Genomic DNA, 26,300 nt, shown 5'->3' on the forward strand with positions numbered 1-26,300 from the left:
ATTCGGGCCATTATTAGGACATCTCATTCCTATCCCCTTCCGGCAAGATTCACCTGCAGCTCTCGAAGAATGTCTTCTCCCCTGACACCCTGAACCGAGTCATGCTGGCGAAGACAGCGAGCATTACAGTTAGTGGGCTGGAAAGAAAAATACCAGCCCTGGGCACTCACTGCAGTGGGTGGAGAGCATGAAAGCTGGACAGCTGAGGGCATAAGAGGGGCAGAAAGGGGGGTGTGAGCAGGGCCTAGGGTGCAGAAGAGCATGACAAGTGAACCACCTGGAAAAGAGGATGATCTGACTGGTGGAGAAGCAGCAGTAAGTATGACATCAGCAGAAAGAAGCTTGGAAAGATGGGGGATGGGGAGCCACAGGAAAACAAGCACTCAATCATAGAACTTTTTCTTCCCCCCAGAGAATGAAGAAGGTAATCTAACAGTTGGGGCATTTCTCATGTGGCCATTGGGATTGCTGATATTTTTTCTGGGCGTCTAAAACGATGGCCAGGACTGGTGTGACTTCCGGAGGGTATGGGGAAGGCTCCCAAGGCTCCAAACCAATACACAGAGTTCCTGGGAACAGCAGAGTGCTGCCGCGCTGCCGTTCCGAAAAGTTTAAAAGCATCTCACTACCATCCTCTGGAACGATGTGACCCAAACACTTTCTGTTTTTAGCATTGCAAAAACATTTCTTTTTGTCGTTGTTGTTCAAGAAAGACCGCTCAGCAGAAGCTCCCCTTATCCCCCTCCTGTCCCTGGGAAGGGCAAGAGTGCTTCAGGTAGGAAAATAAAGATGCTACTAATAGGAAGGGCCCGTGCAGGAGCAGGACGTAGCGGGGCGTCCCCTGATTTATGTTCACTAATAGCTTCTAGGAGGAGAGAGACAACGGTGAGCACGAATTGCATCGGACGTAATGTTTTGCTTCAAAGAATGTTTTGCCTCATTTTCCTGCTGCCTGTATGGCTGCAAATGAGAAAGAGCGCAGCGGACAGCTTTCCTTCTGATTTATAGGAAAGGTCATCTAATCCCAAGTCAGCATTTTGCTAAATATGAAGCTGTCGCATCCTCACCACCCCCTCCCCGTTCCCGTGAGGTTTTCGGTGTGTCTGGAGGTGGGGATCTGTGCCTAGCACAAGAGCAATGGATGTGTCCTCACAACTACTGCTCAAGGGGATCCAAAATTTTGAGGGGAGTAGTTCAGGTCATCGATCTACGACTTTCATCATGACTTTGAGTATAAATATGATGATACTATATACACGTCATGCATGTGCCAAGAATAATCACGGAATCACACGGTAAATACTATTTGGATCAATGAGATTTTCATCTAATATTTACGGTGTTGCCAAAAAATGAGACCAGATTCTGTAAGATACAACAATATGAGGAACACATAACCCATTTTCCCTTACTTAACTTGTGAATTTTAAAATATTTTCATATAATACTGGTTTAAAAACTGCATAGAATTATTGTATAGAATTACGATACTTTTCAAAGTATATCCCGATAACTGTAAATAATGACCTATTTCTCCTTCCAAGTAGTTAATGACATCATTTTCAATTACCAGAGACCCCCAAGGATAGAAAATAACAGTCTCAAAACAATTATCTTCCTTAGAGGCAGAACCAAAAAATAAAAAAATAAAAAATAAAATCACTGCCACCAGAGATACCAGAAAATAAATTAACAGAAAAAGATATTTACATCTCCTCCATAAAGGTGCATCATCAGAAAGCCGGAACATAAATAAAAGCAGAGGGAGGAAAAACCCTTGCACTTGCCCACAAAAAATTTCGCTGAAGTGTCCAGAACCTCACACTCTATAGCACTTTCTAATATTAAAATAGTATATCACACCTGCCAAAAGACCAAGGTGAAAGTAAAAGGTCACTGGTGATCTTTGCTATTGTGTGACTGTTTGCCCAATAGCAAAGTTACCAAGGAGTGTGTCCTGTGATTGGGACATGGCAAAAGAGGTCTGGCACAGTGGTCCAGCATGCGCACTGTCAAAGTCACAAGTAGGAACATCAGACCTGTCGAGGGAACTCGGAAAGGTCAGGTCAAACCAAGCTTGCCAGGAAACCTCAGGAAAGCCCCAGACTGACTGCAGCTCAACCCGGTGCTATTATTATTCCTCTTCGGGTTCTGAGGGCTTATTTTCAATTCAAAGGGCTATTCTTAAAATTAAATTGAGCCCATTTGGAAAGCCAAATTTCACAAGACAATGTATTCCGAGACAATTCTTCACCCTGTACGAATGTGTTCCTTCTCTTGCTTTCCCTTGAACCAATTCCATCAAAGCAATTCGGTTGTGCAATTCTATTAAGACCATTATTTGTCTTACATTTGACATATCCACTTGGCTTGTATATCGGCTAACCTGGGGGGGAAGAAACCTTCCCCAAAGGTATTCCAGCCTATTATGATAAATCGTTTCAGAGTTCCCTTTGATATTTGCTCTGATATTTTGTTGATTTGGACCTCAGAATGTCTTCTAATTTCTGGGGTTATTTCACCCTTCGTAATAATGCTGTTGCTTTGTATCAGAACAAATAAATCTCTATAGATTTCTAAAAATAAGTTCAGGTTTAGCATTCACTGAGCTATGCTAATTCCCTAGCACCTGAGAATGTTGGTTCTACTCCAAGAAATGGTCATCTATCATGTTTAACTTGCTTTTCAGATATTTACCATGTAAAAAATATAGGAGTTTACTCTTTACAGCCATGCAGAATCATCATTTTACTTCATGCCTGGCTGCCACGGTAGGCATTCCGGTCTGCAAAGTAGACTAAGGCTTGCTCTGGTACCCCTCTTTCTCAAAAACGGGAGCCTGAAGTGGGGGTGATATTTTGCTGAAATCCATCCCTGCCACGTTTCCCATCCTGAAAGACACTGGTCTTCGAAGTAGGTTATGGACACCCCTAAGGATGCCCTGAGGAGGGTGAGGCTGGTTATAGATCCTCAACTTCTCTATGCACACGTCCCTAACACGGGTTTGCTTGAGACAGAGCACCTGAGTCATAGCGCTCCTTGCCCCTTCCACAATACCTGGCCAGTCTTACTTCCATCCATTTTCCCAAGGGGCCAAACTGGGTAGCTGAACAAAGAGACAAGATGAATGCTCTTTGAAGCCAAAGTCATCTTAACCATCTCCCAATAAATGCATTTTCAATAATAATTTTACTTTTGTATATATTGGCAAAATTGTGTGTATTTTGTCATCATTTGTAATAAATGCGTGCTTTCTGACCCACTGAGTATGAATAATTATAATGATAAGTGCATCTAGAAGAAACATATTCACACTTTAAAGCCTTAAGGCGGTAAGAAATTTTTAAAATTTAAATGTATATAGCTATTTTTTGTGTTAGAAAAGTAGGGTGAGGTGAAAGACTTTCAAACATAACAATATATTATGTTAGAATACATTTCTGTGAAGGAAGACCAATAGAAAGACAATTGCTAACACAGAAAGAAATGATGAAGATTTCCCACTGTTATGGAAAAGATTCTTCATGAATTTTTTAAAAAGATTATAGCAGGAATCAAATTACTATGGAATTCCTACATGTTGAACACTTTTAAAAGAGTCATCTAAAAGCTTCTTTTAAGGTGTCAATATTTACCAAACAATGGAAATTACATCCTTTGGAACATTTAAATATATAATGAAAATTTTTAAGTATGTAAAAATGTGAAAAGCAGGACTTAGTCTGAGGAGTACTATCACATAATACTTAGGTATTTCAGAGAGGGAGGGAAGGAGAGTGGGAGAAAGGGAGAGAGAGAGGGGGGAAAGGCTTGCAAGCATTCATACTTGCAGGGTGACTGACAGACCATCTCTGACACCCCGCTAGGGCTTGAAATACTGTGGCCTTTAGTCTAGAAAAATTAAAGAATTTTGCATTGGCATTTCTGTTATGTCAAATGAGCCAATATAAATAATTTGACAAGGCCACCTTTAGTCAATTTCCACTAACTACAGCCAAGACAGTAGATCCAGTGTAACACAATTCGCTGTCGGCTTAGACCCCTATAGTTTCGACAACACCAATGAGGGTTACTAAAGGAACAGTGAGCAGGACAGAGTACAGGTAAAGCCAAAGGAAACACCAAACTTACAGAGGAGAAATGTGGCTATGAACTTCCGCATAAAAGGCCGTTTAAAGATGTCAAGATAGAATATTTGCTACAGAGCAGGGATGAATGCGGTAGTCTAGCTTCTTTCTTTTCTGAACATCTCAGCTTAGCTCTCAGACCCTCGTGGTAGAACGCTGAATACGTCAAGTAAACTGAGCCCATCCCAGAGGTTTACCCCCATCCCCCACCACACTCAGACTCCTTTGGATAATTCTTACCCTCTCTCACCTCTTCTTCTTCTTCTTCTTTCCTCCCTGAGGGTGATTTACGGTCCGTGGATGATCTGCGGGCATCAGGAGGAATGGGGCAACATGTCCATGAATATTCTTTGTCCGCGCTGGCCTCTGTTACAATGTAATCTGCCTCATCTGGGTCTCGATATTCCATTGTGGCATCCGGTGTGAAGTCCGCGACCCTCTCTGAGTCCTTCTCAGCCCAAGACGGGATTAGGCAAACATACGTCATTTATCACCAGGGAAATCCCACAATCCATAGATGGCTTAGACTCGTCGAGACTCACCTGCGAAGTGGAGATTATATCAGACATTCTTCTAATTTCTGTAAATCAATGCCTTAACATCTACAGAATGTCTACTAACTGTTCCCAAATAAACCTGGACTCACCCAAAAACATCTGGAAACTTAAGATAACCCCAAACCATATACTCTAACATCACAGTGAACATGAACTCCATGGGGACGCCACTTTCAAAGTTGGGTATCCAATCCTAAAATCGCCTATCCCTGACTTTCCCATTCCTTCCCACCGAAACCACCATCCACGTGTCTGCCCACTGCTCTGCTCCCTCACGCTGCGTCATGAAGGCCCTCGATGCTGCCCCTAAGTGTCCCTGAGTAGCATACTCTGTTCCCCCCAGGGGCCTACAGTCTAACAAAACTGTAAAACTCTAGCTTTTCTCTCTTCATCTGCCTCTGGCCTCACCTACGTTAAAATGCTTAAAACAAAGATGGGGTCAGTTTTTCCAGGGTCCCATGGCTGTGAGGGAGGGGTGCATACCTAAAGAAAATGTTCTATTAGAAAAAAGAAATTGGGGAGGGGAGGGTGGATTGTTAAGCAGCCAAACAGCATGCAGTCCAAGTGGAAGGAACTGAGGCAGAGACCAATTTCACATTCCTGACAACAACGTTAGGCAGAGAAAACAAAAGCCTGTGGGCTAAAATTAAATAGTGAAAAGAAACAGGTAAATTAAGCAAATTGGTCGTTCACTGAATTGTCTTTCAGCAAATTAACCTAGAACGGACATAATTGGCAATAAAGAAGGAATGGAATTTAACGAAGATTTAGTAATTGTCCCTGAGGGATGACCTAACAACTGCAAATGTTGGATGTCATTGTAAACAAGCCTTTTAAAGATCACTTTAAAAGCAATGCAGTGAGTGGCTAGAGTGTGGCAATCAGAAATACATACTCTTGGGACAAATGGAAGAAAAAAAAAAAACGGTCCTAATGTTACACAAATGGGTTCTGGTGGCTCAGGATGAATTTCCAGTGACAGCATCATGCATGATTCAAAAAGTGCTGTATCTCAAACAACTTAGAAGTGAAGGTGACAGGCCTCACGAAACCACATTAGAGAATTCAGAAGGTGGCTTTCGCGATGATGGAGACACGATGTCAAAGATGAAGACGAAGACCTCAGACACAGTGGAAGTAGGAAAAAGCATGTCTGTGCATTCGCACCGTTTTATATAATGTGATTGTGAGCATGGCGTAGAGGCCGACAGTAAATATCATAACCAGGCTCTTGGCTATTTCAACTCTCTCTCTTCAGGTTAACTTATTCTTGTTCGGAAAAACAACAACAACAAAAACAACAGATCTTCTCATTGAGAAAAGAGAAGATCGGGGTCACTTTACGGATGGAAGTTGCCAGCACGTGCTGAGTGGGAAGGGACCACCCTCGCAGAAGCCGGAATGACAAAGGACCTGGAGAGCCAGCTCTGGAGAAGCGGCCACTGACACTGCCGGCAAGACGAAGGTGAGTCAGGGGAGAGGAAAGGACGTTCCAGGTAAGGTCTGAAGCAGGCGGAGTCCTCGTCCGGAAGGAAGAGGCACTAAGGAACTGAAAGGAAGGGGCTAGAGCAGACAGAACAAAGAATAAGGCGAGGCTGGAGTGTCTGTCGAAGGACAGACAGTACAGAGCAGGGAGGGACGCTGATCATTCTCCTTTCGTCTAAGAATGAAATGAAGACAGCAAAGAGGTGACTGTTAACAGAAGAGGCAATTGCAAGAGATGGTGGCATCTTGGCAGACAAGAACCAGAGCCCAAGCCACACAAGCAAATGCACTGACAAAAGGGAGGGAGAGTGAAAGGTGCCTCCTAGTTTCCCTCTCACCAGGAAGCAGGTACATTTCATGGGAAAGGGAACAGTGGAAGAGAACCAGCGTCCAGTAGGGAAAATCACAAAGAGAGGACGGAGCATAATGAAACAGAGGAAGGTTTCCTTCCTTTGCACCATTCCTGCAGTGGGAACACAGACGCTATCACGTTAATGTCCATGTCTATTACAGGCACGGAAACTTTTATGTTTCAGGTGCTGTGTCCACAAAGGAAAGTTCCAAAACACATTTTAGGATCACCCAATTTGTTCCATAGGATGTGGAGTTTACAGTAATGGTCCCTGGTGGGAAGAAAGGAGGTGCTTATGGTGCACTGAAGGAAGTCCCACGTCACCACCATGTGATGGTGTTCTGCTGGACCCCACTGGATCAAGAGGCTGATCCTGGAATCCTGAATCCAGGGAAAGGTACCAGAAAGATTAAAACCACCACGAGCCAATAGGACCTCTTCCTATTGGACTCCAAAAGACAATACCTTTTTTTCAGAAGAGAAGGCTGGTTCTGATACAGAAACCTGGTGCACAAAATGGAAGAGTTTCTGCCTGTTAATTGTTCTGATGGCCTCACCACCAGTGTGGTTCAGTATTTCTCCTCCAGTAAGAATACTGTATGATGGAGCCTTGGGAACAGCTGGATGATGTCTTTGTCTACACTGCTGGAACCACATGGCGGTGAGCCTGCACTAACACCAGGGACCAGCACCCACTCCGAACCCCAGGCTATATCACTCACACAGATGCTGAGCAGACAACTCTCAATCCGGAGAAACACACGGATTGGGCTAACTGCCTTTTCCTGTGGAAGGAGGAGGGGAGGAAGTGCCTCTCCGACAGACACATTCAGTAACCAGGGAGTTAAGTGTTCCAGGCCATCTTCCTTACCGTGCAGGTAGTGACAGTCAAGGAGGTCACCATGGATACATCTGGCTGCATCTGTCTGAATTATTTGTATTGAACAGATTGCTATGGGGTGTTGTTGGTTTTTTTTTTTTTTTCCTGGTCTCATTATGTGTGTGTAATGCCAATTAAATAACAGGAATGAAAATTAAAAAGGAAAATATCTGCCCCTGCTGGGTTTAATCTCATTAGTGCAAAGTCAAATGATTAGTCCTAAAAAGGGCTCCAACAGGCAGCAAAGACCACATTAAAGTTGCAAGTGGCTTCTGCATCATGACGAGACAATGAATCAGAATTGCTCGGTCTATGGAAGACACTGGAGCCACTCCTGTAATAAGATCGTGTTAGGGCTTCAGCAGCATCGTGTCTCTGCCTAATCGAACAGCAGGGAGACTACCGCAACACATCCCCCAACTTCGAATCCATAACACAAAATCACCATGTCGGGCATTTTAAGGACAGGTGTCACGTCTCCCTGGGTTGACTATGAACCTCAAAAGATGCTTACTTTACAGTGTTTGTGGCTTACATAATCTCCATGCATCAGACTTTTTTCCTAATTTACCAAACCAGCCAGCTATAAATTTGCCAGCAGCGCTGGGTAGCTCTCAGAAAGGGGAAAAAAAAAAATGCAAAATGCAAGGGTCTGTCCAATTTAAGCCTCAGAGTGCATTTCAAATGAAGGGCTTGAGCAGCTGGGAAGTACACCAGCAGGCTGCTGGTCCTTAGCGAGGCCTCAGGTGGCATACCAAATATTCCCTTCCTTCAGAAAGTTTGAGAAATGTCAGCTACAGCTGTTTTGAATCAAGATGATTCCAGCAGAATCGCGGGAATAGAAGGCTATGCAAGAAATGGCCAAGCCCAGAGTGTTTTCTTCAGTGACACACTGACACAGAGCTTTACTTTCAAAGTGCTCGTATATTTTATCCCAGTTTACCTTCACCCTGAGAAGCAGAGAAAGCAGGAATTATGCCAATAATTCAGGGGGAGAAAGGAGGCCCGGATAGAGACCCCAGACATATTGATCATCTCCCGTGTATGGCCCCACTGAGCTCGCCAGTCCAAGGAAGCCAGCAAACGTGCAGAGCACGTGCAAACACTGATCTGGAAAAAAATCTCACCTGGGATGACACCATGCCGTTGCAGGATGCTGGAAAAGAATTACTCTCCTACCCAGGACAGAGAGAAACTGGACATTTTCCCAGCCCCTGATCGGTGAAAAGTAATCTTCCTGATCCAACAACCTTTAACAGTTAGGCGTCTGGGGTTCTCTGAATCCCCATAATTATTATGCAAAAGTGTGGAGTGTATGTGTGTGTGCGCACACGCACACGTGAAAATTCATAAGGATAACTCATCAGATTCTCTACCTCTATGACTTGTGAAAGGTTAAGAATCCTGATCTCCACAGATGAAGGGGACCCCAAAGTAAGTACTTTGATGAGGCTGAAAAAAATCAGAACTGTCTACCTTAGTGTGGAATTAGGAAAGAGTGAAGACAGAAGAGCCCTGGATGAGACACCAAGATTCTACTCATCAAAACTGGAACATGAGCCACTCTTAAAGCAATGGAAACCCCAAGAGGCAAGACAGTCTCAAGGGGAGGCAGTGCTCTGCATTGAGAAGATCAAAGAGTTCTGGACTTAGCTAGATGTAGGTTTGCCAACATCAACCATGTGACCTTGGCCAAGGTATTCAACATCGCTTAGGTTCCGTTTCCTCCTCCTCGAAATAATAAAAATATGAAAACAACCAGTCCAATCACTCAGCATTGTTTCAAGGATTCAGTGATATGATACAGGTCAAGTTCCTGGCAAACAGAGACCTTCAATAAATGCTAGTTCACATCCCCTTCCCCTGTTTGGGCAGCTTGATAAAGGATAACAAGAACAGGAAGGAAGGGAGGGGAGGGGAGGGGAGGGAAGGGAAGGGAAGGGAAGGGAAGGGAAGGGAAGGGGGAAGAGGAAGAGGAAGAGAGGAAGAAAGAAAGGGGTGACCCTGCTCCCCGACCTAGAAAAATTATAAGGAATCAAAAGAAGAGGGTCAACATGTAGCTGGATGAGAGAAGACAGAAGGCACATGGGGACCACAGAGAATGAACAAGCATGGACAGAGCCTCAGATATCCTTGGACCAGCCCCGAGACATGGGAACTTGGACCCAGATCCAAACCTTGGGACTCCTAGTCCAGTCCTCTTCCCATTATTTCTCCCTAAATCCTGCTCCCATGTATCTTTGTTGTTTCATTATTTGCATTCTGTCCCTCTCCACTTAACTGTATGACTAAACACAGTTTGCAATTAAATGAGTTGATCTAGCTGCTGTAAACAACAAAAGGTAATGTACAGGTATAAAATCATATTCATATCACAAGCCAACTGTCAGAGCAACATGAGTGAGGCAGCAAAGAGATTATCAATACCTGTAAATAATGCCACACGGACGTTGGCCTCCCATTACCAGGAGAGGACTCCATGCTGAAAAGACACCTGACAGGTACCCTTTCTCCTCACCTCCACTGTGGTGGCCGGGGGTAATCCAGTACAACGTTGTCTGCTCTCTGTGCCCTGGATTCCCTAGAACAGTTCTGATTTTAATTTACATAATGTGGCAGGTCTCTTGAATTCCTTGCCAGAGCAATGGAAACTAGACGGTCCTTGACATTGGGCCTCGCAGTAGTTACAGAAGCTGACCCTGGGTGGGTCTGATGAGGAGAAAAATCTACCCTTGATCAGGAGAAAAAACGGGGGAAAGCAAGACCAGGAGCCCTGGCTTCATGGCTTCTAAAGAGGTTAGAGTAGGGTCAGCACTGAGATACAGACCAAGAGCGTGTCCCCACATACTGCCGGGGTGGGTTTATTTTTCTTTGTCAAGATAACTGATACATGATGCTATCATTTATAAAGCTTTAAAAATAAATCAATAAAATAAAGATCTAGCTCTCCCTCTCCTTCCTGTTTCCCTATTCTGGTAGTGATTTGTTTTAACCCAATCAGGCTGGCATACTTGGACTTCATCTGCCTCTCTTTAAATATTTCTTCCTGAAAATAATCAAATTGGTCCATCACTCGAGGAACAGAGAAACTGTGTTCTATGATGGCTGGCTGGATGGACGGATAGGTACATAGAAAGAAAGGAATAGATCGACTCAACATTCACGGTCCTAGCTTACTCAGAGGAACAACAACACTAATAGCTAAGGTGCCTAGATTGATTAGAAATAGCCTAAGAGTTACTCACATTCTTCCCTAAATCTATATCGACCCTTACCTCTCCCAACTCCTACACATGCACAGAGGCACACACGTGCCTACCCTGGGATTAAGGTGACCTCGAGGCAGCTAACGTGAGGAACACTATCTATTTCTCTGCTCTCCGAGAATGAGACAGCAGAGGGACAGAGCCTAAGAAGGTTTAGGTTGACCTGAGAAGGAATCCAAAACCACAGGATTCCTCGGGAACTGGGGCGGAGACAGAGGACAGAATGGTGGGCAGGGTCTGCCAGCAGGTGTAAAGCTGACAGAAACCACAAACCAAGGCGCAAAGGATGGAGGGCAGCCCTGTGGCCTGTCTCCATACAGCCTCTAAGAATAATGGGGCACGGGCAGCCTGTTTCTTTCCCCTTTCTCGGGCTGCCCTAGTCTTGGTACTCTGATACACTTGGATATTTTCTACCAGGTGAGGCTGAGAGAAAGTCACTATTTTATATTGTGTTGTGTTGTGTTTTTCCACACAATACTCCGGAACTTTCCACTGGATCTATTCTGGTGTCTGGCATGGGGAAAATCTGACATGTGATGCTTTCTGATTTGGAAATAGATCTTCTGAAAGTAGACGAGTATTTTCTCCCTTGCACAGAGCGAGTACTAAGGAAATACTGACAGGCCTGGTGGGATGGGAGGTGGCTTTGGTCCCTGAACCCTCCAATGTCAGTGCAACTACAGTCTATGCAGAGCCAAAGAGGATCCCTTAGACCCCGCATGAGATATTTCAGCAGAAATGCCCCCACTCAGCAAACCCGCCACAGATTCACCTCCAACAAGAAAAGGACTGTGTCACATTTGCTGGCAGAGAACAATGAGGTCTCTGTACGCAACTGTGAAATGGCCCACCAGGAAACGCCAACGCAGCTGGAGGACTGAGGCCCCTAATCAACACTTTGAATCCTTTTTGGAAATAGGGAATACATTATATACCAAGGAAACAAAGGGAAATTTATCTAACGTGTAGCATTTGGGAAACACGCAGAGGTCCCGGGAATCAGCCTAGGCCTTCACGTATGGGATGATCACCACTTCCACGGCCACTGCACATGTTTCTGGGGTTCCGAAGCCGAGCAGCCGCTGACAGACGTGAAGCTTGGCGGCCCCTGGCACGACATAACAGCAAATAGCTAGGCTCGGTGCTAATGACAATCACAACCACAGCGCTTGCTAAACTATTTTTATTTTATCTGAGTATAGTTGACACATGATGCTACCTTAGTTTCAGGTTCGACCACACAGCACTTTCTGAGCACTCGCTTGAAGGCAGGAATGCTCAGGACCACTTCCAGCATACGCTAAACACGTACCAGATCGACCACTTCAGTGATTATGAACTCACTTAATTCTCACAAAACCCGTATGAGGTAGACCTTTTAAGGCACAGAGAGGTTAACTAACTTGGCCAGATCACACAGCTAATGAATGTCAAAGCCGCAATTCAAAGCCAATTCCAGAGGCATGCTTTAATCTACCAGACTACTTTGGGGTCATTTGCTAATACCGAACATGCATGTGGATCCTATTTTGCACCCTATTTATTCCTCTAAAGCAATACTTCCAGAGGATAAACTGTAACTTAAAAGAAACTGCTTTAAAAAAAAATTATTTCCTAGTCCTGTTTATTCTTCCCAGGAGCACCGTCTTCGAGAAGAGGAACATTGGAAATAACCATACATCACCCACCTGAAGCAATCAGGCCTCAGAATGTAACACTATTAAACCATCTCAAGGTGGCTTAGTACTCAAACATTTAATGTTTCATTACTGGCAACTTTAGTTTCTATATAACCTTCTTCGGAGCAAATATGAACATTTTTTCCCCTGGAAGTGTAAAGTATTATGTTTAACATGAATCGAATATAGCCCCATTTTTCCTACATTTCTTTCATCTGCAACAATGATCTTGAAATATAAAACGCATGTGCTCACTAGGGAACGGCAGAAAATTAATTCCCAGCAAATTTCGTCAATGACTGTCACTCACTTTCCCCCTTAAAGGATTGTTCTGTTGTCGCACAGACACATCATTAAGCATTGCTGTGAAAGGAGATAGATAACACATTCCTGTTTTGTAGGACTCAAGTCTAAGGGGAAATCAGATCTTGCTTAGTATTGTCATAGTTGCATAATTGCCCTTAAAATCCAGCTGTGAGTCGTGTTCCTACACGCAGTTACATGTGACCCAAGTCTTTTCTGAGCCGAGTGCATGAATACTCTTTCCTCTGGGTCATTTGCGTGACAGCCGCTCCCAGGCTCCCCATTGGTCCACTTCCACTCATGGGCTTCACAGACAGCTCTATGTCTTTGATCAGAGTAAATCGCTCCTAGATACAGTCTCCTTGAGGGCAGGAAACCTAGAATTTCTTTTACGTACCTCACAATGTCGGTATGTAAATACTATTAGCACTCAATAAATAATAATCAAATGTAAATTGCTTAACTGCCCTAACAACGCATGTTTTAATGCATTGCACTACTTTCCTTGTCCGGTGATATTCTGCTAAACGTAAGACAAAGGACACAAAGGGTCTCATTCAGCTTGCCATAAGACAGTTGTTTAAAATATTATCAGGAGCAGACGAGAGAGGACACTCCTCTGGTTATATAATTGTTTCATAATGATTACTCTGAGTTCCCTGACCCAGTTATTCTGGCTTTGGTCCTCAAGATGGGAGTTCAACTTCCATTCAGTTCAAACTCTCCCAGATTGATCAAGCAAGAATAAAAAGTCACAAGGGAAGTAAAGCCTCAGCTTTGAGTGGCAGCCTTGGCTACCAGCATCAGGAAATAAACTCTAACTGCAAAGGTTTCCAGGTACCCGAGAGAGAGTCTAGGAGGCAGATGGGACCCTGAAGGAGGGAAGGGCCATTGGAAAGGAAAGGCATTTGGCACCTCAGGAACAGATGGACCTGGACATTTTCCACTTCACTATTTGTTCAGGTGAACACAGAGAGTTTTGTAGTCTCCTCAGTAAATCCAGAGTTTCCAAACATCACAAAGAGCACATTAAACCGTTTAGCTGTTTCATTAAAAATAATGGGTTGCACTCAATAATAGGCCCCAGAAAACGGCAGGGATTTTGATTTAATCTGAAAGGACTGTTGTCATGGCTCTCACCCAATTATTAATTGATTGTCTGTAAACAAAGTCCAGAATTACCATCATTATCCCAAACACCTACTCCATCGTAACTACAAACCCAAATACAAATTGGTCAGTAAAATCTGCATGAGTGCAGAAAATGCGCTTTGGGACTTGAGCCTCAAAATGTGTATTCTAAAACTCTAAACACCACACACATTTTCTGGGCGATCAGATCTCATGCAACTGACAAATTACCGAGAAGCATTCTTTACCTTTCCCAGAACTCACGATGGAGTTAAAGCAGAAGAGAAAACGGACTATGAACTTTTGCTTCCAGCCCTACTCCACCCAACAGAAGCACCAAGTCTATTCACAAAATACGAAGGGGTGCAGTTTGATATTATGCCATGATGAGCTTCTGATATCAGGCAAGCTTCAAAACATCTGGATATCACCGTAATACCTGCCAACGACATACACACCATTTGGAGACCCTGATACAGGTGTATCTGCCTTAATGAATAGGAAAAGGGTCACACAGTCTGAGAGCCACCTCTTCCTATTCCCATGTCTGCAACAAGACAGGGAAAACCACCCGAGACAGGAACTCCATCGGTGTCTGAACTCTTGAGGGCAGATCCATAGAAGAGCATCGATCCCAGTTTGTGACCGGGGGTGGCAGTAACTCACCTAACAATAGTGCCAGCAAGAAGACAGCTGAACAGTTAATTACCAGGCTGGCTTCTGAACCTAAGGGGAATCTTAATAGACAGAACTAATTAAAATCAATACTCATATGGTAATCGTGAAAAGAAAAAAAAAGGGGAGAGCTCAAGATAAATTTTAAAATGGAGAACAATGAGCAATCTCAGTTCTTCACGCCCATCTTGCTATCCAGTTTTACCAGCAAATGTGTACCAACAGGTAGTCTTTCTGGAAAGACCTAAGCATAGGTGGGAAAGAGAACATACATAGGAGCCCACCGGAAGGATTTCTTGAGCCTCTGGGAAGGGTGGTTGGAAGTGGTCAGGGACACAGCATTTGTAAAGACGGGGCCATGCTAACATTAAGTGTTCCGATCCTGACAAAGGGAAAACTTCTGGCTGTGTGACCTTGGAAAATGTGTTCAATTCCTCTGGGCTCCAGTTTTTTCATCTATAAAATGAGAGCAGCAAAAGAGATGGTCTCTGAGATCCCTTCGCTTGGGTGATTCCGGAATACTGTATCTCAGAGATGCAGATGGAGCCTAGAATATACTTTCAAACAGAACGATACAAATAATGGCCATCCCCTTTTTTTAAAAAAAAGTAATGCTTCTTATGCTCATTTTCCTTAAAAGCAGTGAAGTACGCCACACTCTGTTCTCTATGGATAGCTTCCCCCAGCTTCATACTAGTGTGTGACCTTCAAGAAAAATGCAGAGTTCGGGTTTGTTCTCAAAAAAAAAAAAAAAAAAATCTCTGGCAAAATGATACATGGAAACTTAAAATCATGTCCCCAAACTTGATTATAACAGTGCATTCTGGTTTCTCTCTAGATTGTGGTGGTACTGTTCATTATAGGGCAAATCCTGGTAAAAGGCAAATCTTCCCAATACAGCAAAAATTGTCCTCATACACGATTCCAGCGTCACTGAAATAACATATCAGTTCTTTTCCTTTTCAATTTAATAATATGTACTCATGAGCCAGCCAAGAACAGCTCTACATGGCCATGTAACAGGAAGATAAAAAATCATTTTGACACATCATGGCTGTGAGTGGCAGAAAGGAGAGAAACTTTTTTCTTACTGTATTATTTATCTTGTAATTGTTTTTTTAATTGGTCATCCATATTCATGGTAAAACATTCAGATAATAGTATAAAGAAACACAGTGAAAAGTTAGGTCTCCTTTCTACTCCTGTCCCATAATACCGCTTCATGGGATGTGCCCACAAGGACGGTCACTGCCGTGAACCTCTTAGGCAGTCATCCAGAGATACAAGTGACATGCATATTTAGGACTCCTCTTTTTAAAACACAAATGTAAGCACATGTTACCATTGGTGTATCTTCTTTTTTTAACTTAAACTTAAATCTGAGATAGTGTGCCTTAGCATTACATGCCTCATTATTTTAAGGCACATATCTAATTCTATGGATAGACATCCTTTATAGAATTGATTCCTTGTCGATGGGCATTTATCTCCAGTCTTGTGCTATTACAATCACTGCTTCGTAAATATCTCGGGACATAATACTCTGTGCATATGTGAACGTATCCTTGGGAGAGATCAGAAAGAAGGTATCGCCAAGCCAGAGTTATACACATGTGTGATTTTGAAAGATATGGAAAATGGTCTCTGGGAAGGTTATACCCATTTACATCCTCATAATTAAAGGAGGAGAGTGCTGTTTCCCCATCTCTGTCAACACAGTATCTTATCAAATAGTTTTAATATTTTACCTACATGAGGGATGAAAAAATGTTTTGTGTTCTTTGAAATCCACTTAGAATGAGGAAGGTTACCCATCTTGTCATGTGTCTAAGATCTTGAAACTAACAGTGGTGACCAGAAGAGTGTGTCTTGCAGACCTGCAACCAAACGGTCTGAAAGAGACCAAGGGTCCCAGCTGCCGCCATCTGCTCCTAGCCAATAATGGAGCATGGCAGGGACACTTGGGCAAGCCCGTTCCATAAGACATCTCTGAGGGCGGCCCAGGACTCTCCAATAACCTTGCAGAAGTTTCCTGAGATAGTAGGGTGGCTTAGGACACTTTTGCCTGAACTTTCTTTCGCTTAGCGTCAGACTCACATCGTGGTCTGACAACCAGCCCAGCCTCTCCCAGCTCCTTCCCCATGTCCTCTCAAACACATTTCCCCTCTCATATGTAATCCTGTCTTGGCATCCAGGCCCCAGGGGATCCGGATTAACACATTAACTGATCATATTCTTTGCACGTCATGCTATTGTCCTGTCGGACTTCTCTTTATTGATTTATAGATGTTCAAAGTTCAAAGTTACTGCAAGCAACACTTTTACCAAATGTCTTGTCACTGTATAACATGCATCAAGGCCTTTCTAGCCTCTGACAAGTTTCTGTGCTGCTCAGCCGTCAGGCCAAAGCCACCTACTGTATAGTTTTGTTGTACCAGCTTCCTCTTCCTAGGTCCTAATTTCTGTATTAGATGAGATAAGTTAGATTATGCTCTGGAAACAATATCTCAATGCCTTAGCAAAAGCTTATTTCCTGGCTCACATGACATGTCCACTGCAGGTTGGCACAGGGACTCTGCTCATGACTGTCACTCAGGGATCAAGCTGACAGGGCTTCCCCTGAGCACACACTTCTAGATTACAGCAGACAGAAGGAAACGTGGAGAACCACATTCTTTACGTTTCTGCCTGTAAGCAGCATATACCACACCCACCCATGTTATACTAGCCAAGCAAGCCAGAAGGCCAAGATTAACATCAGAAACATCGAAGAGTAATTATCCATTTTCACAGGCAAGGAGAACTGGACATACTCAGTGAACGGTGCTCTAGTTAATACAACAATTACTGTCTACTCATTCTCCTCCCCTCTTCTCCTCCCACCCCCTTCCCTACCTCACTCCTCTCCCTCTTCCTTATCTTCCTCCATTTTCCCTCGGCTAACTCCCTCTTTCAAGCCTTCATTGCAAGAAGTCATGAGTTGACTTTCATATAACCTTCCACATCTCTTTCAATGCCAGCCCAAGTTCCCTCTTCTTAACCCAGTCACCAATACATGCAGCCTTGCAATTCACAGGCAAATCAAAGTCTGAAAGCTCAGTAGGAAGTGTCCGAAGTTCATGCAGACAGGCTGGAATGTCACTTAAAGGAAACCTGGAGTTCGGGCGTTTGGTCAGATTCCTGGAAGGAAAGGATTCACGAGTCCATTGCATGAGCTGATAGTGAGAGAGCTTCCCATCTGCACAGAACCTATGTCCCGAACCCACACGCATGTCTGAGTTGTCAGGGCTATCCTGCCAAATCCAGAGCCATGATTTCAGACCCAGTTAGTGGTGGATGCAGGAATTTGCACAAGTGGATCCCTCAATGGGCCAATCACAAGCTCACAGAAGGGCTTTTAGTTATCACTTTCAGCCAAAGGCAGTTAGGGCTCAAGGTAAACTAAACAGGTCTGGCAGAAATGCTAACTCGTTCAATAAGGTATCTATTCCAGGGGGCCCGTGTGATCCAATGATTTAAAATGTCCCACTTAACTTAGCGGAAAGTGGTTTCCACTAAACCTCTAAAAAATTTATCCAAAGAAATCCTATGACTTAAAGCACTACTTTTGGATCCACAGGGACTTGGAAACTTTGCAATTACAGTTATTTGAATTCAGCAAAAGATGAACTTCTGTGGCCTCTGGTGCAGATCCCGAGTCTTAGCCTGCAAGACAGCGTAACAATGCCATTGTTTCAGGCCTTTTAGAGCAAAGGCAGCACCAAATGCCAAGACAAATAACTCAGGTGCTAGTCTTGAGGGTTCTATAAAGTTGTGCTGAGATTTTTAGAAATTGAACTTCTCTAAGATAGGACTTCCACACCCGTGAACTATATTAGTTGGATTGGATGGTGGAAAGAATATATCCCGAGTTAATCTTCTCTGACTCAGATACCCACCTGAGCACCCAACACCCACAGATTTAACATTTCCATCAGTCTTACCCCAAACTGTGTCATAAATACGTCAAAGTTGAAGAATTGTATTTATAATGCGTTTTAGCTCGTCAAAATAAATGCTTTAATTAAAGGCTTTCTCCAATACCTTCTAAGCACTCTCTTCAAAACTAAAAAACATCACCATCATGACAACTCGCCTTCACACTCCTCCCCATCACCGCCCCCACCACAACACTGAGTGAATTTAATATTAAACCTGCAAACAACTCAGGACTTACTCAAGCAAGTTCTGAATTTTATAATCATCTTCCTTGATCCCCCACTTCTGGGCCGCCAGCCAGCATGTGAACAAGAAATGTGAAGGGTCATTTCCTGAGGTGAATGCTAAAAGTTTTTCAAAGTGATCGTGGGTGGCTTGGACCGCCTCAGCTTCAAAACCACTTTTTCCTGTTTTCATGCTTGATTTTGTGTGTCACTGACCAGTGTGGAGGAGAAGTGAAGTTCTTTCAGCTGTGCTGGAGGCAGCCTCTGTTCCTCCCAGGAACTCTCCAGCCCCCTCGCCATGGGTCCGGCTCTGTGTCAGGCAGTGCCCTCCACATTCCAGAATTAACCGCTGCCATATTCAAATCTAGGTGGCAAAAACTCCAGTTCTTCGTGCTTGTAGCAACCCTGCACTCTGAAAGTTTGCACCCAAACAAATGGACTCTCCCAGGTACTAACCTACTAGCCCTTACCTCCATTACCTTAAATAAGACTTTTAAAACAAAATATTTAATTAAATAAATCCCTTTTAAAAGTGTCCTCATTTATTTAATGAAATCGATTAATTTTCTCTAGATTTATCTGGAAAAATAACCATGGCTACACTCTGGTATTTCAGTTTCTATAAACCCTCATTCCCACTATACGTATATTTTCATTATATGCATTTGAGGCAGAAAACTCTGCACTAAAGATACATGGTTTTTTCTTAGATACTTTGTCTATTATCTGGATATGCTATGATCAGAAAGAGAAAGGATACATGGTTTGGGCCCCAGATTTTGTATATTTAGTACTGTTTTGTAAGTGTGCTGAAATGAACACTAAGAAAAATGGGAAGACAGAAGAAGGGACACTTTTGCTACTCAATAATCCTTTTCACCTAAACGAGAAAACAAAAATAATAAAAACCTCAATATCAAGTCTACTAAAATTTATTTTAAATAGTACTCTTAGCCTCTATATATTTTTAAAGACAGTCAATTAAAACGCGATGTAAAGAAAGACAAATATCTGGACTGCTACTGCTTTCCCTGTTAAGTCTTAGCAGGTAGTGACAAATTCTGTTTCTCACCTTGGGTTCCTACTCCAGGCGTGGACAGAGTCCTCTTGTAACTCGCCCTGAATTCTTCACTTGAGACCCAAATGTTCCCAGTGTCCAGGGTTCGAGAGCTTCTCGAACTGTTTTACACCAAAAGCCCTTACAAATTGTTTTCATGATGTAAAATCATCGTTCTCCCCAGCTGGGTTCCTTCGATTTTGAAAAGAGACCCAGCTAAGTTAAACCGAGTCCTAAGTAAAAAGTTGAACCGAGAGGTTAGGCGTGGGCATCCCCACCTGAGCCGCGGGACGCGCGGTTACCCGAGTGAGCATGCGCAATGAATGGCACGCCCTCCGTGGTAGCCGCGCAGCGAGGAGTCTAGTGAGCCTGCGTCCAGGCGCTGGAGCCCATGCTACGCGCATAATCCCGCGCTCTTAGTGAGCATTCCCATGAACGCCGAGCTGGCCATCTTTTCTATGGGAAAGGGAAAGACTGACGCCACATACTATGCCCTTACACTCATTAACGTGAAATCTCATGGTCGCCATGTTTATAAGCACAGGGCAGTCATTCCCATTTCTTGTCATCTGTTATTTGTAACTAGAGCTTGTTCTTTTTCTGGTTTAGATTGAGGAGGTCCTCACTCACACCATAAACAAAAGATTAGATACACAACTGCTTTCTGTAAAGGTCTGAAAGTGTTAAAGCAAGCATTCCCAAACTTAACCCTTAAAGACGTTGCGTCTTGGGTTAGGAGTCTCTAAAGTGACACGATGATCTCAGTCCCAAAGAGGGATTCCCTGAGCCCTTCCCACCAACTCTCAGATGTGACTTGGACTATTTCTTCCCGACTCCCAACATTTCTCTTCTATGAAGGGTGCTAATCAGTGTAATCCTCTATCATTTGCTGGCCCAGACTCACACACCTTTTAGAGACTGCTAAATTTAGGGAGCATAATAGCATGCTCACCCCATCCTTCTTTGGTAGACGGACTTTATCTGAAGAAAGCACACATTTTCCTCTACTCCCCCATGGCATAAATTGTGCAGGGCCCATCCCTGCAGGGAGAAGATTGCCTCACTCTAATGCTGACTTGAAGTGAATGGTTAAGTCGGCCTAACTTTGGTGGTCAATATTAATATGACCATTTAGCTAACAGTCTTTAAACCATATCTGCTATATTTTGTGATATTTTGGTCTCCATATTTTCTGATGTTTTCTTTTTCCCACCTTGTCTAAAAGATAGAAAAGGAAGAGGGTTTGTTTTGTTTTTAATGGGGGGCAGAAACTTATGTGTATAACATGTCATTAGGACTTTAATGGAAAATGTGCATGTATTAATACGCTTGGAGACTTTACAGATGCTTAAAAATAAATCTGCATTATTATATTCTAATGCCTAGAAGCATTCACCTGAAGGAGATTCTCTATACATTCTGGACTATGTTATAGACATAACTCAGCATTAGTATATTGAAAAACCAATAATACTAGACAGATGATCCATATTTTAACCATAGTGCCTTATAGAAAACCAGTATGCAAAAGAACCAACTTAACACAGATTGTACCTTCCCACAGATACAATGTTAGAGCTAGACCTTGTAATCCTACCGTGAAGACAATATCAGATAAATCAGAGATCTGGTCACCTAAATCTATTAAAATATTAATTTTTTAAGATGCAGGTTAAAATTATCTTTTCTAAGACCTTCACTGTGTTCCTTGAGTCAAAATGAGCTGATTTTTTTTTTCTCAGATCCTTCCCAAGAGAGCCATCTTCCTTTCTCCCTGCTAGTATCACACCTGCCTTCCCGGTTGCTCAAACTGTAATTTTTCAACTTTCCACCATCTGGAAAGTGACAGGCAATGGAGAAGTTGTTACCTGTTCAACTAACTCTCTACTACAGTGGAATTGCTTTAAATTCCACTTTTTAAGTTCCACCATCTAACCTTAGAGTCGTGGTTCCCAAATTGCACACCAAGGCACCCTGGGACACCACAGTGATCTCAGGTGTTTTAAAATTTTGAGGAAAGCATTATAATATTTGATATCTTTCAGACATAGCACAAATCCTAGCTTGAGACAGTTCATACTTTTGACACGAGGTCATACTATATTGCTTTTGATGAGGGTCACATCTTTGCAAACCTAAGTTTTGGGTAGCTGCTATGATAAAAAGCAAGCATTTCATAAAAATTAACATGCAGCAGGACGTGAAGGTAATTCAGTCTGATTCCAAAGTTTGAGAAACTGGGAATTGCCAAACAGATACACATATCCCATTAGTAACTGTGGGTTTTTAAGAATTTTTTTTTTAAATTTAATTCACGTGTATTATTTTTTCAAATGGCTATTAAGTTGTTGAGTTGTTTGGACCTAACTACTTAGAGTAAGAAAATGAAAAACATATCTCAGCCTCATCAAGGAAACATCCCTCTACAAATATTTTTATCTCCTGTTTTTATTTTTAAAAGTACTATGACAATGCAAAAAAATCTAAACAGTGAGTATAGTATATCAAAAGATATACAGTAATATGCTGAAACCAATGACCCCAAAAAAGTACTTTGTAAATTTATAAAAAACTGTATCCCTATGTAAGAGAAAGTAATTAGATGCATTCTCCATTTTATGAGTCTGAGGAAGAAATAAATCAGTGAGAGATAAATACACACTGTTGATGCTTTCACAAAGAGAAACCAGTGAGAAGATGGTTTAACTCTGATGCGCAGAAGCTGGGAGAGACCCACTTGCTACTGCTGGCATGATATCTATCCCCTGAGACCTATTTCTAGTCCTTGGTTTTCTTCAAGGTCACAGTTACATGTGCCATGCACACAGCTATCACCATGGTCAACAAGCAGTGATGAATATCTCTTCATTCCATGCCACACTCCTCCCTAAAGAAAGTGGGCCTGGATTTGTGAATGACTACATCCTGGACCCAAACACTGGGGACCAGAAAGCTAAGAAACTATTTCTGCCAACCCTTCCTATCTTTTTCCTTTTGTCCAGGTACTCAATGCATAGCTTTCTATTCTTGAAGTTCTCAGGGTTAAGGAAATCAAAGAACCCAAGGAAATCAGAAAGAAGCTGTAAATTACTGTTTGGTCCACAAACAAACAAAAATCACCCACCAAATCTACCCAAGGCACAAAGATTTCGAAACCCCTGCCTGATGTCACCAGAAGGTAAGGACCTTAATCACATTCTCCAGCACTCGCCATCTTGTTTCTGTTCTCCAGACTATAGTTTTTCCTTCCTTGACCAGCTTATTGTCCCCGTCCCCAAAAGCTGCTGTCCTTTTATCAGCCCTCATCCTTGTCAATCAGCAAATCACAGCCCTATATTACCGCCTACTTCCAATTTAAACCTGATCTTCTATAAGCATTCAAAATCATCAAATTGACTTCTAAGGCACAACGTACTCGTAACTGCCAGAAATTTTTAACATCATCTTATAAACCAACCCCTTGATTCTTCAAGATGAAGAAAGCAAGTAACATGACTTGCCTAGGGTCATAAGGATATAGGGAAAACTGTAAAGAATCTACCTCTTCTCTCCTGCTATAGGACACAGTATGTTTTGAAAAAAATTCTCCAAAATAAACACAAATAATGCAATGTGGGGCTCATTAATTACTGTCCCAGCGCGGCGTTTTAAGTGGCTTCACAGCAGTCCCACAATAACACAGCCTACCCCTCTGAGTGATCAGGGCCACATCACCTTTTCTGGTGTCAGATGTGCTGGAGTGTTGTGAGAAGAGGAAGGATGTACACGTGGAATAGGGCAGTCTCTGTACCGGGCAGGTACCTCTCCTGGTGGAAGGACTGCCCTAGATTTGTAAATGAAATCTTCCAGAGATGTCCACGTACAGAAGAGGCGACCTAGTCTTTGTGCGCAAATGTGGGCAGTGCGCCCTCTAGTGACAGCTGTTCAATCTGCAGGACAAGAAGAATTGGAACAGTGACCCTACTTGGAGGGTCCTTTGAGCTTTCCATGACGGAAATCTTTCCATCAGGAATCTTTTACAAAAGACTGGCCTGTGATCAAATGGACCTGGAAACACCAATCAGCAGTGTCTCTTGGGGCTGTGCTGCTGAGAAGCTGGACCCGAGGCCATCCTCCTACCAAGACCCACACTCTCTCATGCCAGCTTAGGGGATCTCTTAGGTTTAGGGAAAATCTTCTCCATTATGTTTATCTAAGACGGTTTTTCTATGCCTATTAATTCCTTTTTATTTTTTATTTCTTGACACAGACTAAAAGAGTACATGTGAAGTACCTAGAAAAGAGCCTGACACAGAGAAAGCAATCAACGAGGGGGAGCTGCTCTGTTCTCACTTTAGTCTTTCATAATAGGCCTTAAAAGCATATTATTCCATGATCTCAAGTCAAAGATGTTGAGGTATTATTATTAGTCAAAAAGTCATTAGCTTTTGACTAATAATGCTAACTGATATTAAATGAACATCTACATATGTATGCATTGTCCTAATTGCTTTTTATAGTAACTCATGTAATTCCCACGTTTATAGAGGTTGGTACCACTTTCATTACCCTTTTATGGATTAGGAAACTGTGACACACACACATTACATAATTTTCCCAAGTCCATCAGCCAGTAGACACTGGAACTGGGACTGGAATCTATGGAGTCTGTCTCTGGAGCTCACACTCTTAATTATTACACTAAACGAACTTCCCAAACTCCTCTTTACCTGAAGGAAGGAAGAACTTATACTTGAGACCCACTTAGGGAAACAAAGAATGGAAAGAACAATAAAATGGGTAAGCTCCATTTTAAAAGGATATTCTTCTTAATGCTGACACATGACTTTTATGAGGGGACCCAAATTATTACAGCATATAAAATATATAACTCCACCCTATCATCATTCTGATAATTCTAAATATAAATTCCTGGTTAGAATAAACATTAATCAAACAGGTGATTAACAATTATTTTTCCTGCCTTCTTAGAATTTATACAGTATTAGAGAGTTCATACTTTTACAGTATTTTAAATGCATATTAATTATTGACAAAAATTTATTTCTACATACAATAATGAATTACTACATGTGGTTCTGCCAAACCCTTTAACTTTTCCACTTTTCCTAAAAGGAAAGTTAGATGCAAAATCATTTCCCAATGCATATTTATCCCAGAAAGTTTTATGCTTAAATGATACAATCCAGTACCTAGAGTCATTACTTTGAGAAAAATATTGATTTTAACTGTAACTGCTTAGCATCAGAAACATTAATAAGGGTTTAAATGTATTCATTTAACTCTGTCATGATCTGATTAACCACAGCTTTAAAAAGTAATCATATGTATTTTAATTCATGACACCTCATTCTCCTATTAGACTTACAGACATGGGGATAAAAAAAAAATGTTGGCCAGCTTGGGGAAGCCTGGGTGGTGCAGTCAGTTAAGTGTCTAATTCTTGGTTTTGGTTCAGATCATGATCTCAGGGTTATGAGATCAAGCCCCCCACCCGGGTCAGGTTCCACGCTCAGTGCAGAGTCTGCTTAAGACTCTCTCTCCCTCTTCCTCTGCCCCTCTACCCCATGCTCTCTCTCACTCTTGCTTTCTCCCTCTAAAATAAATAAATAAATCTTTTAAAAAAAAATGTCTGCCGGGTTGGACAGGCATAGACTACTTCCCATGCACATTTCCTACGGGCAAGTTGTCAAAATAAGGTCTGTCCAGGGTTCAGAATCAAACACGTGTATGTGCATTAAATAGCAACATCACCTGGCATGAGGACCATGCATCTCGGTTCTCTCCCTTTTGCAGATGCCAGTGGGCACCGCCGTAATGTGCAGATGTCCTAACCTGTGTGTGTGTCCCCTTCCGCAGAATCTCTCCAGCCTCTATCTGCTCTGTCATCACCAGCACTTCAGTCTGCCATGTACACTTCACCTCCTTATCAGCAGGTGTAGACCAACAAGGTAGAACTCGCAGGTCACCTCTGACTCGAGGTTACTTCTCCTGAATGGCCCCAAACCCAAAAACTCTCCTGTCCTCATCTGCCCTCTCTCTGCTCAGACACTCACAATTTCTACATGTATCGTGGCAAAGGCTACCTAGCCTCCCTGACTCCGGTCTTACCCAACCAACACATATATAGAGAGATAGCCCTTTTTGTGGAAAATATTATGAAACTAGCCCTTGCTCAGTATTGAAAAAGAAAAACAAACTTTTGCAGCACAGAAAATATATAAGGAAAAGCGTGTCTCCACTTGCCACATACCTCAGCCCACTTCCTAGAGGACGTTTTTTTCTGTATGCATCCCATCCGTGTTTTCTTGGTCCTTTAGCATACCTGCAAACACATGTGTGAGTTCACCTTTCTGGGCCTAACCACTCCCACTGTGGGGGGAGGGCTGATCCGATGAGGGCGTGTCTAATAGCCAGGATGACCATTTCCTCAGAATGAACCTCGGGTGCCACCTGTCACTGTTCAACGATCTTACAGATTTCATCTCACACATGGGGCATTTTCAAATGAACTGACAAGAACGGCCTTTTTCCCTAGGAAACAGTCTCTCAGCTTTAACAAGAGAGCATGTGAATCTGGGAGGTG

General features: G+C 42.7%; 1 long non-coding RNA gene across 1 annotated transcript in view; it reads right to left on the minus strand.

The window, feature by feature from the left end:
- The window catches only part of LOC113261624 (uncharacterized), a 341,122-nt gene that overhangs the window by 168,333 nt on the left and 146,489 nt on the right, over window positions 1–26,300 (minus strand). The window contains exon 14 of the long non-coding RNA XR_008957555.1: window positions 4,378–4,669. This is a non-coding gene — a long non-coding RNA (uncharacterized LOC113261624). The remainder of the gene's footprint in view (window positions 1–4,377; window positions 4,670–26,300) is intronic.

The sequence above is a fragment of the Ursus arctos genome, unplaced genomic scaffold (assembly GCF_023065955.2).
Source record: "Ursus arctos isolate Adak ecotype North America unplaced genomic scaffold, UrsArc2.0 scaffold_5, whole genome shotgun sequence".
NCBI lineage: Eukaryota > Metazoa > Chordata > Mammalia > Carnivora > Ursidae > Ursus > Ursus arctos.